General features: G+C 38.3%; 1 protein-coding gene across 1 annotated transcript in view; it reads left to right on the plus strand.

Annotated features, from left to right (window-relative positions):
* The first annotated feature begins 10444 nt into the window (after positions 1-10444).
* The window catches only part of FAM110B (family with sequence similarity 110 member B), an 83961-nt gene continuing 78354 nt past the window's right edge, over positions 10445-16051 (plus strand). The window contains exon 1 of the mRNA XM_005418328.2: positions 10445-10575. The gene's annotated coding sequence lies outside the window, so the exon portion shown is untranslated. The remainder of the gene's footprint in view (positions 10576-16051) is intronic.

Below are 16051 nucleotides of genomic sequence, written 5' to 3' on the forward strand. Positions count from 1 at the left end.
AATGTTTGTGTTAAGTATTCCTGTATTGACTTTCCCTTTCTCCTTTTCCTGCCCAAGATCTTGTGGATATAGGAGAGATTGGACAGGAAAATCTTTATGTGCTGCTACAGGACCTGCAAAATGGATTTGTGCAACAAGTCAAGAAATATCTTTACTGTTTTCAGGGGAAGTCTTTCAATATGTGGAGTTACAGGTCCTAACTTCCTAAAGGGAGATGTGCTGAAGCCTCAGACATTGTAGTCAGCCCATGTGATTAATATAATTGCATCTTCTTTGTGAATAACTTCTGTAGATGTGAGGTAGACTTTGAAGCAAGTCGGTTGACACCCACACAAAACCAAATTATAACATCCTGATTAAATTGCTATGCACTGTAAATGCTCAAGTATTGTCAATACAAAGAAAGTTTGTTCCAAACAACTCTTAAAGTGTTGAAATTCACTTGAATTTTGCTGGATTAAAAAGTTAACTTGCACAGTTAGGTTATTTGAATGTAAAATGAGCAAAGATTATCACGATCATTAAAAACATAAAACACATGAAAGAATAATGTCAAATGTATTTTAGGAATACCTGTCAAATTCTGTTCACATCCCACATATTTTCTTTAACTTTTTTTAGTTAGTGATCAAATGGTGACTTTTAGTACACTGCTTTTTCTTGAAAATACAATAAAATAATTCTCTGGTTTGTGTCAAGCAGATTGAAACGTATTCTTCTTGAATTGCATCATATGAAACATTTTCTCAGCAGGGTCTGAGAAAGCGTGCTTCTGAAAATTTATCTCCTTTTTATGATCATAGAGCAGTGGTAGATGCCACATCTCTGAAAGCATTCAAGGTCAGATTGAATGTCTGAGCAATCTGATCTGGTTGAAAATGTCTTTGCTCATTGCAGAGGGGTGGAACTGGATGGCCTTTGAAGGTCTCTTCCACGGCAAACTCCTCTGATTCTCTGGTAATAACTGGTCATTTAAATGCAATGTTTGTACACTATGTGAATGTAGGAGTAGAAATTATAGTACTGCAATAAAAATTAAGATAGATACCTCTTTAGATGTGGGACTTATTTTTAAAGTTTGTTCCTCCTGTCTGTAGTGCTTTTGATAATTTTGTTTAATTTTGTGTGTTGCACAAGCATCTCCTTAGATGCCTCATACTGACCTTCAGAATGTTCAAATTGGATGTTTTGAATTTAGTACTTGTTTGGATGCCTGTCTTCCTAAATAACTTGTGCAGAATTTTCTGCAGGAACATCATATTGTCAACTTTCACAAGGAAGAATGCCACGTCAACACTTTATTAGCCTGTTGGAATCATCAAAATGCTCACTCATCTTCAGGGATATATGGGTGCCTCCAGTGAAAAATACCTGTCTGGATGTAGAAAGATGTTGCTTTTTTTTTTTTTTTTACCCTAATGACTGGTATAATTTTCTTAGCTGTGGGTTCTTTTGAGATTCCAAAGGTTAACCAGTGTAAGTGTTAGCAGTCCATCTCATTATTTAAAAAGAATTGCTGGGTAGTTTCAGGATGAGTGACAGGATAGGCCATATCCCTCAGTTGCCCTTTGGCTTTAGGGTAGAGCAGCATCCTTGCTTTATGGACTGATGACATGGACTCACTACCTGAAAGCTCCCATGCACCTCTCCTTTTATGACTGGTGGTTTGGAGTAGCTATCTGCTTTGTGAATTCTGTTTCCATTTTGTACAGTTGGGGCTTTTTAAAAAAAATACTCTCTGCTCTTTCCTTCTTCCCTGGACTCAGTGCTGTTAAATGAGGGTGAGAGTTGTCAAAGGAAGACTATGCCTGTGGCTGTCCATGGCTTTTTGTCCTGCATCTGATGACATGATGTGACTGCTTGATCTTTTTAAAGTATAAGAAAAGTGTCAAAGTTGTCTGTTATCTAATGCTAAGCTGAGTTTTGTTTATGTCAGAACAGTATGAGAGTGTAGTCTCTTAAGTTTTACTCCTTTTTGGCGTTTGACAGTGGAGTGGCTCAAATCAAGCTCAAGCCCATGGGGGTACTCTGCAACTGTTGCCCCTTTCATGCTTTTCCATAGTGACCTGATACAAGGTTGATAAATGTTTCTAAAAGAAGCAATAAGTGGCTGAGCCCTCAGAAAGGAAGCATAAAGCCTTCTGATTCAAACTGTTGATTTATGCTGCTCTTAGCAGTAGTGGTTGGTTTGGCTGCTTGCCCCTTGCTTGTTTGCCAGCTTCCTGCTACTTGGAGTTGAAAAGGGTCCTGGATTTGCTTTCTTTGGGGTAGGGAAATGCTTTGCCATTGCGCTGAAATTCTGGTTAGTAATAATTTGCACAAACAAGAAACAATTTTTTTGATAACTAGCTTTAAACAAAGAAAAGTAATCAATTGTGGCATCTTATGTATTTTTCCTTCTGTACAGAATTGCCTCAAAGGGCCTGTCTCTAAGCTGGAGTTGCATCAGTAACTACATTGCTGTTTGCTTCTCTGATTCTCAAAATTATGGTGTGCAGGACAGAAATGTTATGATTAAATACCTCTGATGAAGGTAGGCTTTTGCAGAGCTGGCACGTTACACTTAATTCCTGCTTTAGTGACCATCTGCTGAGTAATCCTACATGCTGAGCCCATGGCCTGGAGATGGGCTCCACTTCTTGTTGTCCAGGGGGAAGGCTTTAGGTAGGACATCCCTTTTCCATGGTATGCCAGGAATGATGCAAGGACTCTTTCCACAGCCTCATTAAAGCTAAATCATCGATATCTTATAGCCAGCACTCTTTTTCTCTTGCAAGTGTGATAGTTTTTTACTGTTCCTATCAATGATGATAGTGTAGTATTGGAACAGGTCACAAAGGGAAGCAACAAACTCCTTGTACTTTGTTGTAGTCCAGTATTAGGTACATTTAATAAACAACAGTAATGGTTTAATGTAGTTTCTAGGAAAAGTTTTTAAGGCGTGTTCTCTGAGGTGTCTTGACTCGAGCCTTCTGAATCCCCAGCTTGGTCAGTAGTGTGGGTCCTGGGGTATTCCCCAGTTATATTCTGTCCTGCTTTAAAACCTGGATGTGAGAGCCAAGTCCCCCAGCTTGGCTAGGGACAGGGATTAGGTCTGACTGCTAGAGCAGGCAGCACATCTGTGACTGGCTGACATCTGCATGCCCTTGTAGTTGCCTTTTTTTCAGTGTTGATATGTTTTCATAAATACTTCCGTACACACTGTCTTGTCCTTTGGCAAGTAAGTTTTAGAAATAATGTCTGATTTATATCCTCTTCGTATTTTTGACCCTGTGGCCTGACCCCAAGTCAAAGCTTTGTATATCTTCTCGTTCCCAGCAAAGTGGACTGTAGGGTTTTGTTTTGAAGCCCAGCTGTAGATTTAGTATTTCCTATCATGGGTAATGTGTCTGTTTCATGTCTCTTATTACTAACATTTCATTTGTTGATTGATTTAAAGTCAAAACTGAGGTCACCTGTTTGTATCTTTTCCTCCTCCAGCTGTAAAACATCCAGAGAGAAACAATTACAGTTGAATAATCAGGAACCAAGTTATTCTTCCTGGTTGTACTGAGTTGTGAAGAGAGAACTGACAGTCTGAGTATGAAGCAGGGTAAGCAAACGGATGTCCTCAAGCAGAGACAGAATAGAGATTAAAGTGAATTCTTGCTGCTTTGGGGTTTTAATAACTTGCTGATGAAAAGTCTTTACTTGGAAACTTGAGTGTAGAAATGTGGGCTTGAGAGTCTTTCATGCCAGAGGAAGATTCATCTTTACAGGCTGTAATGTCCATCTGTGTTTCAGTCATGTGTAATGAATTGATAAATCAATGACTGTTTACTTCATCTGATTCCTCCTGCTAGCTGTCTCTTACTTCTTAAGAAGTGCCTAACTTTTTTGGACCTAACACTTTGAAGTGTTTTGTTTGAGGTTTTTTTTGGTGGGAATTTTTTTTTGGGTTGTTGGGGGGTGGGCTGGTGGGATTTCCTCTGCATTTGCAGCTATCTCGTTATTAATTGTGCTTGTTCTAGTTCTGAAGCTTATGTAATAAACTCAGCTCTTGTTGTGTTGGCCAATGAGCAAACAAAGGTGACCTAAAACTCTTCCAAAATACGTGCATGGCTTGGTGTTCTGGAGCCATTTGGCACTTTCTTACTTCCTGATTTCCCCTAGGCCTGATGGAAGTGTCCTACTGCCTCTAGTCATTCAGGTACTTTGGAGAACCACTCTTGCAGTTCCCTGGCACCATTCCCTGGCAAAATTGCTTGGGCAGGTTTTGCTTCAGCATCTAACTGTGAGTTGAAAACCTCAAAGCTGCCTTGATCTGATTATTTAATGGAATTGGGTGTCACTTTTATTGCTTTGAATGTTGGTCACTGTTCCTTGGTCACACCCAAGACAGAAGTAGCACATCTCATATGGGGGTTCACTACCAGGAAGGGTTAGGATTCTCATGTCTCTTGCCCAGCTTATCTTATGCAGATCTGGCAATGTGATGGAAAGATTAGAGGCTACAGCAAACTTGTTTTATAATTTATATAAAAATCCTACTTCTCCTACTGTGGCTGGATTTGCAACAAAAAACAATCACGAGTCCAAATCTGAAGTCTTTAAGGAACATTTGTGTAACTTTGATGTTGCAAAGACTTTTGAAAGTGTCTGTGTATTCCAGACTATCATTCTTAAGATGATAATGGCATCACTGTTAAAAGCTAGAGAGAGGTGTCACCCATGTTAGATCTAAAGTCTGTCTCATGCATAGTTTTGCTTATATTTCCATGCTTTTCTTATGCTTAGTACATTTCCAACTCTGCCCATTAAGTGCTGCTGATTTTCAGAAAGTTTGTTTTTTGTTAGAATGCAGGCAGGCAGTGTAACATACGTGTTTCCCCTTTGAGCTGCAAATAATTAATTGCTCTCATGTATATTTGCATCAATGTCTTGTCTTCAGATTTTTCCAAATAGCAGGCAAAGATGGTGATAGCATATGGTTGCTTCTAATGTTTGTTCCAAAGTCAAACCAATTACTTAGCTTGCATCTTATGAACAACAAAGTGGTTATGATTTCATGGGGACTATGAAAAATGAATAAAGATAAATGGCAAACTGAAAAGCAGCACAGTTCAGAATTTGGCTTATTTGTGGGGTTATACTCAGGCTGTCATTCAGAAACCATTCTATTTAGGAAATAACTTTGAGACAGAGTATACCAACATCTTCCCTGGATCATCAATAAGTAATATAGTCTCTGAGACTATATTACTTTCTGAAAATTTCAAAATTAACTACTTTAATGATATCCTTTTTAGGAGCTTCATTGACTTTTTTTTTCAACTGGTAGAGAATTGAACAAAAACTCTTGCAAAAGGTCTCTTTATTTTGTCTTAATTTCAGTTTCTGTTCCTTATTCTATGGTTCTCTATAATGTTTGCAGTAATAAGGCACTGTGGCATTTTCCTATTCCCTTTCACAGTGAAAACTTAAGAAACCCAATTGTTTTGAATAAATTTCCTGGTCTTATTTACTTAAAATTAATCATGGTACCAGGCCCCTTCTTAAGCCAATCTTCTGGTGTCACTTTGTGCTGGTTTTGGCTGGGACACAGTAAATTTTCTTCATAGTAGCTGGTCTGGAGACATGTTTTGGATTTGTGCTGAAATCAGTGTTGATAATACAGAGATGTTTTTCTTATTCCTAAGCAGAGCTTGCACAGTGTCCAGGCCTTTTCTGCTTCTCACACCACCCCACTCTTGAATCATTACCCTTGCTTTTCATTGTGTGCCTCATTTTCCTTTCCTCTCCTCCTTTTTCATCATGTGCCTTATTTTCCTCTTTTTGCAGCCTTTCTTTGAACTCTTAGTTGGCTGTTGTCACCAAACCCAGGAGCATTCATTAGTTTACAGCTTTCTTCTTTCAAGTCCCTTGGCAAGAGGTGTATGTTCACAAAGACTGAAGAGGGTAGGAAGTGGTACATTAGCATATAAACACAGTTCATAAATTCCCATAAACAAAGTTCATACATTCCCAGTTGCTGTTTTTAGTTGGTACCCCTTGAACTGTGCTTTCAGGTCCTCACGTGTACTTTCCATCATCTGCTGCTTTTCTGTGGAGATTCTTGAAGGAATGGTTTTCTAGAAGAATTGTGTTTATCCTCTTGATAGCCACCTGTCTTAGCAGACCTAATTCTGATTGCTTTTTTGTTGTTAGTTTGTTTGGCATCTGACTGTTGTTCCTCAGGTGCACAAAGAAAGTGACAGCATGGAAACCCATCAGGTTCATCCGTGCTGCTGCTTTGTTCAAGTACTGTAATTTCCCTGCCCTTCATTCTCCTCTACAACAATTCCCTCCTCAAAAAACACACCATCTCTTTTTGCTCATCTTTGGAGCCCTGTTTTAGTAGGCTGCCCACTGATGCTTAAGCACTCTAATTACTCTGTCATCATGTCTATACATATTTTCATTTATTTTTTAGCTTTAGAAAAACAAATCCTCTCCTGTAAAACCAGGTAATGGGCTGGCCAGAAAATCTGGTTTTCTGTGTTCCTTTTTTTTTGTTCCTATTATATTTTAATAACTGATACAAACTGTAAATGAAACCCTTGGTGTTGGGAGAGTAGAAAAGAGAGTAGCTGAGGATGTGGGCAGAAGACTAAGACCTGCTTTTTGTATCTTCTTGTGGATATATTTCTCAAAAACAAAAGTATTAGTGTGTTGGACTTGGGGATGTGTTTCTAATTGAAGATTTGTTTCAGTATAATTAACGTTTAGGAGATTAGTGCACTTGTGTACTTCTGCAGATGTTCTGTGACTTTCCCTGACAGTGGCTAGATAGCTATGCTGAACCAGAGTCTCCTAGTGAGATACTCATGGCTGCAAGAATGGTGGTAGTGAAACCTTGAAACTTTGAAAGATGTTGCTACCTTCCCGTTGTCCAGTGGATGTAACTCCTGCTTGGGAAAATTAGCCGTATTTTCATCAAACTTTGCAGGGAGTAAGGCTCCTCTTAGTATCTTATAGGTGTCTTACTTTGCAATGAAATTTATTAGTCTTGATCTGAATTAGGATGAATATTTCTAACAACTAGGTACCCAGTCAGAAAACATGAATGTTTTTCTACCTCAGAAATAAAACCTTCAGTAGTGAAGATACTTTTTACTAGCCAACAAAACTAATATAGAGTAATAATTAAAGTAGTGGTGTGAGAAGTATAAATGTGTTAATTGTGGGAAGTGCCTGACCTGAGATTTTTCTGTGTATCTTTAATTCCTCCATCTTTTCGGGGGCTTAATCCTGAATATGGGAACAGATTGAAGCTTAGTTTTATTGCTGATGTAAATGAAATTAAGTCTGTCTGCAGGAGTAGAAGCTGCCAGAGTTAGAGGATATGGACCCTTTCTAACAAAACTCCACTAATGTTTCTGAAAATTGTGTTCTGTAAATTGACTATAGCTTTTAATTTATGCTTGACATGAGATTTTTACTTGAAAATTATAGAGAGATGTTAGAGTAGTGAGTCTGTACCTGCTGCTTGTGGAAATGTAGGGTCTGCATTAAAAGGTTGAATAGTTTTCAACAATACACATTGCTAGATATTCCCTTGTTTCTAGTTACGTATAAAGCTGAGGTCTTCTCCACTTCTTCTGCTTTGTTAAATAACTTTATTCTCTCACAGAGGTTTGTCTGCAGAGAGCATTCATATATTTTTTTTCTGACACAGAAAGTATATCTTACTTATTTGAGTAGCTAGATTCCTCCAGCTGCCTAGTTTCAGTTCCCTGACTTACACTTCTCCCCTGTGACAGAGGTTATGGTTACTTGCTCCTTATCAAAGCACCAAGTTATCAAATGCTTAATCATATGCTGCTGAGCTTCCATATAAGTTTATTTCTTTCTAAGGAAATCCTACATTTTTAAAGACTTTCGTTTGGATTATGGAAACCTCATGGTAGACTTGAGTCAGGTTTGAAGGTTTAGATTGATGCCTTTGGGATTATTAGAATAAGAGTGCCATTCATTCATTCATTCATGAATCCTTCTAAATTACATTTGGCTTCTCTTCCATGAGATCTATATTTTTGTAAGTATTAAAACTTTGATCTTGTACTTAGCAAGAGAGGAAGAACATAGCAATTGAGGATGAAAAGTCCTTTCAGAAAAAAAAGCCTAAAGGCTTGTTGATACTGGACAGCAAAGCAGGAAACTACATGTGTCATAAAAGGCTCCAGTTTGTTGGATAAAGGCTGAAACTCAGGATGTAGTCTATAAATACAAAACAGGTTCATAAAAATATTTTTAAAGTGCAGTTCTGAGCACTTTAGAAAAGCTGACACATAACTGTTCAGCTGTTTAATATAAATATATTTGTGCAGATGCATACACACACATTCAATACCATACTTTCATTTTTAAACATGAATATATTCAATTCAGTGATATTTATTTCCCTTATGAGACTGGTAACATTACTAACACCAGATATAAACTTGGGACCATATTTTTTGCAGATTCTAAACCAGCAATTTAGTGGAGAAGCAAAACAGAAGGAACTCTAATTTCAGCAGGCAGAAGGGAAGGAATTTGTGAAGCTGAATATTTACCTGCACAAAAAGTTGCAACCTTTTTTTCCCTATAGTATTCTGTCACAAGTGTTTAATTTTAAGCAGTACATCTGGCAGTCTTCTGGGGATTTTGGAGAGGTCTTCTATCCTGACCAGTTAAGAGCTGTTAAAATTTGTCACTCAACTTGGAAATAAAAGTGTTTGTGCTTGCTCAGGCTATTGGCCAAGCAAGATGGCTGGAACAGATTTACTTGCTGCAGCTAATGACCATGTTCGCTTTTTTCCCTTTGACTTGTCAAGTATGAACTTACAGGGATCCTTTTGCTTACACAGTTGCTTTGTTTTTAGACTGAAATGACCATCACTCAGAATAGCTGCTTAAAATACAGTAATTTGGATATCAGAACAATTTGTAGTTGTACAAGAGTGTGTCTCTGGCTGATTATCTGTTGTTGTGCTTTGTTGAACAAGGAAAGGTAGAAAAACATTTTTTTTATTGCCATGTTTTAAATTTTTTTATCATTTACCAAATATCTTAATAACTACTACAGCAGGCTCATAATAGTTGTGTTGCTGTAATGCTATGTCACTCTGAATATGCTTATGCCTTCATCCTTCTCTTGATTTTTTTTCTAATTGTACATATTTACATGCAGATACCAATCTGTCTGAAATCCTCCCATTTTACTTGTTTCTGTTGCACAGTTGTTTCAAAGGCAGTCTCCCAAGATGAGACTTGGTCAACCCACCCAACACAAACAAACTCTTATCTTCAGTGTACTATTGTCAAGACCCAAACTCAGTCAGATTTGGTGTCTAGACCCCCCCAAAAAAGCAGGACTGTGAGTGAAGAAAAAGTAATTGATATCTGACTAATATTGCTGCCTGTTTGGTTTGTTAGCGGTATGAGACAAAAAATGGTTTTCTTGAACTTGTGCTTTAGCTGTTTCTGCATGTATTTTTGAGGTTTTTGTTAAAGGAGCCCTGTTTTGCATCTCATGGTCTGTTACTTGACTGCAGTCTGTTTCTAGAGTGAATAGCTGATTAGAAAATTAAAGTAATTTGAAACCACTCAGAATTGTTAGCTTAAAGGAAGCTGCTGTGCCATCTGCTTGTGCCAGTAAGGGTGCTGGACCACATACTGTCAAATAAAACCAAACCACAGAAATCTCATGTACCCAAGTACTTTTCTGTGTGATTAGAGCTGCTCTTACCTCAGGTGGCATTTTGAGAAAAAGAATATAAACAGGGATTTAGGTCACAGCTTGTAAACTACCAAATTCTGTATGGTTGTTTTGCATGTAAAAGCAGTGGTGAAACACATTCATTTCAGGAAGGCTATGTCATTATCCTTCTGATGGTGGAATGTAAGGATTTTTATTTTTATTTTTTCTGAGACAGTGTTTTGGAGTGGACTTTTAACAAGGACTGCTTTGTCAGCTGGGTGCAGGTCATTTGCAGGGAGGCTACCTGGTGTTTCTTGCTGCAGGGGCTCAGGACTATATGAGTCCCTTAACAAGATGATGTGTCACACTTGTGCTCTTTGCCCTGAAGCATTTCCCTTGCATGTCTCTGAGCAGTGTCAGTGTGGGGAAAATAATGACATGAGAGAAATTCAGAATTGATACCTGTAGTTCACCTGTTAAATTTCAGAGCTTGAAGATTATGCTGTTGGGACTGGCAATATAAAGGCTAGAGACCATCTATAGCCGACTGAATGTTTGTCCAGTATTGTTAAACACCTCTTTGCAACCCCTAAGTCTCCAAAAGAAGATATAGGGTTCTAATTTTGGAAATTTACATTGTTTAAACAAAGATGCAGCTTTAAGGACACTGTTCTCTTATCCATTCTAAACCTGTGGCTTTGATGATGAAGCTAAATGCCTTCCCTGTTGCTGTGTCTCCAGGCATTGCTGCAGGGAGACTCTGGGAGTTCCGGGGTGAAGAGATCTGCCTTGATCTGGAGACCTCTGCTGAAGGTGAAGACCTCCTAACGGGCCAGACAGCCTTAGCAGGAGTTCAGAAGTCTTACACCAAGGTAAAGTGATTAATTTTTCAAGCAAACCGAATTGTGTGATACAATTCTCAAAATAAGTATTTTTCTTCTTGTGAAATAAACACTCAAGTGCATCTCTGAGCTTTTTCCTTCTTTTGTGTGTATAGCTCCTTGCTACCTGATACAAATGTTGTTATAGCAAATTCTGGGGGAGGGGAGAGGAAAACAACATAATATGCATTGTAGGTTAGAGCCAGAAGTAATTCCTTAGATTATTAGTAGGAAGATACATCTGCAGTTCTTTGTTGGCAAGGGAACAGGCTGTTTCTGAGCTCTACAGCATGCTCTGTTTTTAGAAACATATCCCACTTCAAGTGCCACATTCAGAGCTCGCTTTGAGTGGCCACAAAAATATGGAAACACTCTCTGGTATCTTCAGCAATGGGAGGAGAATGAGGTTTGTATATGATGATGTTCTGTTTATCAGCACTGTGGTAATTTCTTAGCATCCACAACCTATTCTTGCTTGTTCAGGACAAGTACTGGTGGAAGAAAAGGATGTGTGACCCCAAGAACATTGTTGAACTTACCAATGTTACAGTTGCACACATTTAGGGAGATTTGTCTACGCTATGGTTTTGTTTGCCAGAGTTTTGAATGTAGTGATGATATTTGCAGGATCTTTCCTTCATGCTGACAAGATTAATTGAACTAAGTGTAGAGAATTGGCTGAAAAATGTGAGTAGTAGTGGAAATGTTTCCTACAGATTTATTTAGGATTGAACGTAGATGCTTCTAAAGTTGTCAGCTTCTCCATTTTTAAAAACTACCTGTTGCAAGGTGCTGACTTTGTTGTTGGAAAGCTTCCTAAATGAATATTTCTTGATTCACCTGAGAAGAATTGCAGATTTTTCTTGTTAATCCTTTATTGATCTTAATTTAAACTGAAATTGGAGCTCTGAACTAGACCTAAGTTCATTGTCCTTCCATCCATGGAGTAAAATCAAAATTGCTTTTAAGTTCTCCCATTAGTAGAGTCAGTGCTTCAACTCATAACCTTCCCTCATGGTCTGCTATACACATCTGGGGGTGAGTGCAGTAGGCACGGTTGGGCCCCCTCACGCCTTTGCTGCACCATGCCCTCTCTCTTTGCTTCACATTTCTTGGATTTGCTTCACATTTCTTGGATTTCAGCTGCCCTCATGTTCCTCCAGTCCACTAGCAAGGTCATCTTGAACTACTGAGGACACTGTATTCAAACCCTGACTGAGCAGAAAAGCTACTGCTGATGATTACAAAGTGGTTTCAAACTGAAGGCAAAAAACCCATCCAGAAATACTGATCTCTGTAACATTTCCCTTTGTTACATTTGCCTTAGGAGTACACAAAGCAATACCAGTTGAGATAACCATACGTTGCAAAGACACAGCATTTCTTCTGGGAGTTATTTAAACATTTATTTATTTTTGAAGTGCAATTTTGTGCATTGAGAGAGTAAAGACTTCACAGAAGGTATCCTCATAATCCCATGGGGTGCATGGGTGTATCTAGGTGGGCTGGTGGTTAGGTTTCAAACACAGGAGTATTAGTGTAGCGTTGGGTTTTGGTGCTGCAAGCATCCATGAGTGAAATGCAGCCTTGAACACTCTCACTGCTTCCAGCAAGGCAGTTTGTTCTGTGCCTCTCTGTCTCGTTTCCCTTTGTTGGAGGGGTTTGTTGCTAACTAGAAACACATGATACGAGACAGCCAAGTGTTCTGGTGAAAATCAAGGACACTTCATAGCTGTGAAGATTTTATATTTGCCCTAGATTCTTTTTTTTTTCCCCTTTTCCTCGTTGATGCAGCTGTAACTGTTGTAAATTATATGAATAATTGATCAAGGAGTTCTTGTTACCTCAAATCACGTTATGGTTATTGCTTTTTAGAGCTGTGCTGCTCTTTATTGTACTACAGCATTGCTCCTATGCTGTTCTGTGTGTGTGGTTTTTATAGCCTTAAAGTTTTCTTCTGCTTCTGACCCTTTGCTCTTCCCATCTTTCCCCTTCTCTGAAAAAAAAGTGTTGTTTTTGCTTTAGTATATTCCGTGATCTAAGTGAAAAGCAGATCCCTTTTTAATCAACAGCAACACGTTTTAAAAGCCCTTCCCAGCCCTGGGAACTGTGCAGTGCGCACATCTGGTTTCACATAAGCATGAATTGCTGGCTTCACAAACACGGAGCATGTAGTCCTTGCCACAGAGTTAGCTAAAGTGTTCTGTAACTTGAGACTCTATTTGAAATAAAAACAAAATTGTATAGCTTCTTTACCATGCTAATGGAAAACATTTAATTTGCTTTTTTCAAGCCAACCAAAAGTATGACGCAATGCTGCTCAGGCAGATTTACAGTGCCTTTCCTTCCCTAGAAATCAATACAGCTTGGAGGGGCTGCTGTGGGAGCTGGCTAGCTGACTGCAGTCCAGCTGCATTCAAATGTAAACTTCTGTACCACAAACCAAAACTGGTGATTTTGATTTATTCAGGCATCACTGTATCTCTGAGGTTGTGGTGTTGGGTTTTCTTCTTTGCTTTATTGCCATTAATACTAGATTGGATTTCAAAATAGCAGGGTCAGTGGGCTTATGATATTTTTTTTCATGAAATCATTCAGTGATTTTCTGTATTTCCTGAATTACAGTACTTAGGTCTGTGGTAGTGATATCAGCAAAAGCAGATTTACATACATGGCCATGTGTTCCTTTCAGTGGAGTCCTTTTTTCCCCCCCTTAAAAACAAACAAAAGAAAGAGCAGCACCAAAAAGCAGGCCCTCATTCAGTGTGAGCATTAAGGGCTAGCATAAGCATTTTCTACTTTGCACAGAATAAGCCCTGAATATTACATGTTGTTTGATTTCTCTCCTGCTAGAAGAGGTAAAATGCTAGAGTTCTTTGTGAGCCCAAAAAAAGTTTTTAGAGGAGAACCATGGTGTTTCTTCATAAGTGAAGCCAACACTGCAGATTTTCATTGTACACCAACTATTTTGCCTTTGTTTCCTTTCTGATTCCTCACTGTCTCCACTAATAGCTTTGACTTTATTTAAACTCTCCACTATAAGAGGCTGCTGATTTTCCTCTTCCTATTTTTTTTTCCTTAATGGGATTTCAGTCTTGCTTAAGAGCTTTACTTCAGGCAGAAGGTCTTCTCTAGAATGGGCCTTAGGGATCCTTGACACTGCTTTTCTCCCTGAATGCTGTGTTTCTTTGGGAAGTCTGTCGCTGATGGTTTGTGTCCTGGTCATACCAGACACAATTCTACCAGAAGGAAAATCACAACTTGATTGCTAGCTTGCCAAAAGGATATTTCATCTTCTTTTTAAGAAGAAAGTTCTACTTCCATTTCTCATGCAACTGTGATCCAGGTTTTTTAATCCTCCAGCCATTTTTCTCTCATGTACTTAACAATCTCATGCTGAGTAAACAACTTCAGAAGACAGTGTAGAGGAATTGAGGTCCTTTTTTCAGGGATAGCTTGGGATGTCATGGGTTAGCAAAGAGGTGCAGACACATTTTGGAAATACATTTGGTCCACAGATTTTCTGTTTGACTGTTCCAAAGTTCTTGTGAGCAGAAAGTTCTGTCATTATAGTTTTCCTTTTGCCATCTTCCCTGCACTAGCACTGGCAGTCCAGGCTGGAGGATGCCCTAAAGACTTCTAAAGCCACACTTTGAATAAAGTTTACATTTACTACTGAATATTTGCTTTGCATGGTTACAGTACAAGCACTGTATTCCTATGTAAACACTGTAATGAAGTTGTTAAGAAGAAAGGAAACACTTACAGCATTTGCACTAAAGTTCATGGAGCATGAGATAGCTGTGCTTAGGATGCTGGTACTTTGAAGGGATTAAAAAAAGCTTCTCAGAAATAAACACAAAAAACGTTCTCAGAGTAGCAAAACAGTATGCAAGTGATGAGAAGAACGGCGCTAATTATTATGTAGAGAATAATCTGACTTGAAATGCCACAGTGGAATCCACTTTATGATCTGACCTTCCTACATATGAATTGAAAAGCAGGAAAAAGTTCAGGGCATGACCTAAAAATGGTAGTCTGGGAGCTTCTTTAGGTATGTTGGGTCTTATTTTTGTCTAGCCTGAAATGTAGTTTTTCCTCTTGAATCAAACCTGAATAAACTGGTTTGAGTGTTTGTGTTGTCCTCATGGTTCCAGCTCTGCCAGACATAGCTACTTTATTTTAAGAATTACTCTTACTTGGAATTTGAGTCCTAGTGGAAACAGTATTGTCAGGAGGCTGCAATCTTGCTGTTAAGAAACTTAAATAAGATAAGGCTAATCCTATTGTATGCTTCTACTTTCAGAGGTAGTATAGAAACTTGCCTTTCGTAGTAAGGGCACCATACCAATCACTACCTACTTTATGGGATTTCTCTCCCTTTTTTTTTCTGAATTGCTGGCTTGGCTAGACATTAATATTCAAAATATTTGACACAGTTGTAGATGGCATTATACTGTGCCAGCTTTCAGACTTACAGAAAAATAAACCAGCTCTTTTTTTCTACAAGTCAAAGAAGGTGAGAGAAAATAAATTTACCTATAGTCTCTTTGATTGTGGCAAATTTAGGTTTCTTTTATACAGGATGTTTAAATAGTTTTATTTATGTATCAGTAGAGATAGAGTAAGGATTAGAATACTGAATACCTGTGAGCTTTTGCTGAGATGATTTATAAGTTTCAAAACCAGAAACTCTTTGCACGTAATAAGAATTTTTGTATTGTCATTTTGGATTGGTGCTGAACCAAACTTCATTATCCTGCTTCAGGAAGAGATAGTACTGGCTATTAAAAAACAAACAAACAAACAACAACAACCAAATCTAATAATTTTCCTACAGGCGTAGGAGGATAATCTACTTTCAATATTTGTTCTTACCTTGATCTTTTGCATTGTAAGATTAAACTGCAAAATTATTTCAGAATGAGGTTATCTTTTGAGTTGTCTAAATCAACCTTAAGTTTCTTAAAACTTGCAGCATAACAGATGATTTGTAGAGAATTAGGCTGCTAGAGTGTATGTTCTTGAAATAAGTTGGTTTAGAAAAGGCACACTTTTCAGGCTCTCCTAAAAATTAGTTACTCTGTAAATAATTTAATCTTAGCAGTGGTTAGATGTCTGTGTGTGAGTAATTAGCAGTTGTCTCTGCTCCTTTCTTCTAAAGGACCTGAAACTTTTATAAGACCGGATAGTTTTATCAATAGGTTTTGACTCACTGGGAAGATCTGGATTAAGAGCAGAAACTTTTTGTTGTTAAAACAGCAGCTGACTTGCTGTGTGCCCTTGGGCACGTCCTCTTGACTTCCTTGCACCACCTTACCATTGTATCCACTGCTGTTGTCACCACCATAAAGTTCTTTGTAAGCCTGTGATCAAAATACAGTTGAAGATGTTAGTTATTCTGTGTACTCAGCTTCATTTCCTATGCAGTTCTGCATATGGCAGTGTAAAGCACAGTGGAATTATC

This window comes from Geospiza fortis, unplaced genomic scaffold (genome assembly GCF_000277835.1).
Source record: "Geospiza fortis unplaced genomic scaffold, GeoFor_1.0 scaffold53, whole genome shotgun sequence".
Classification (NCBI taxonomy): Eukaryota; Metazoa; Chordata; class Aves; order Passeriformes; family Thraupidae; genus Geospiza; species Geospiza fortis.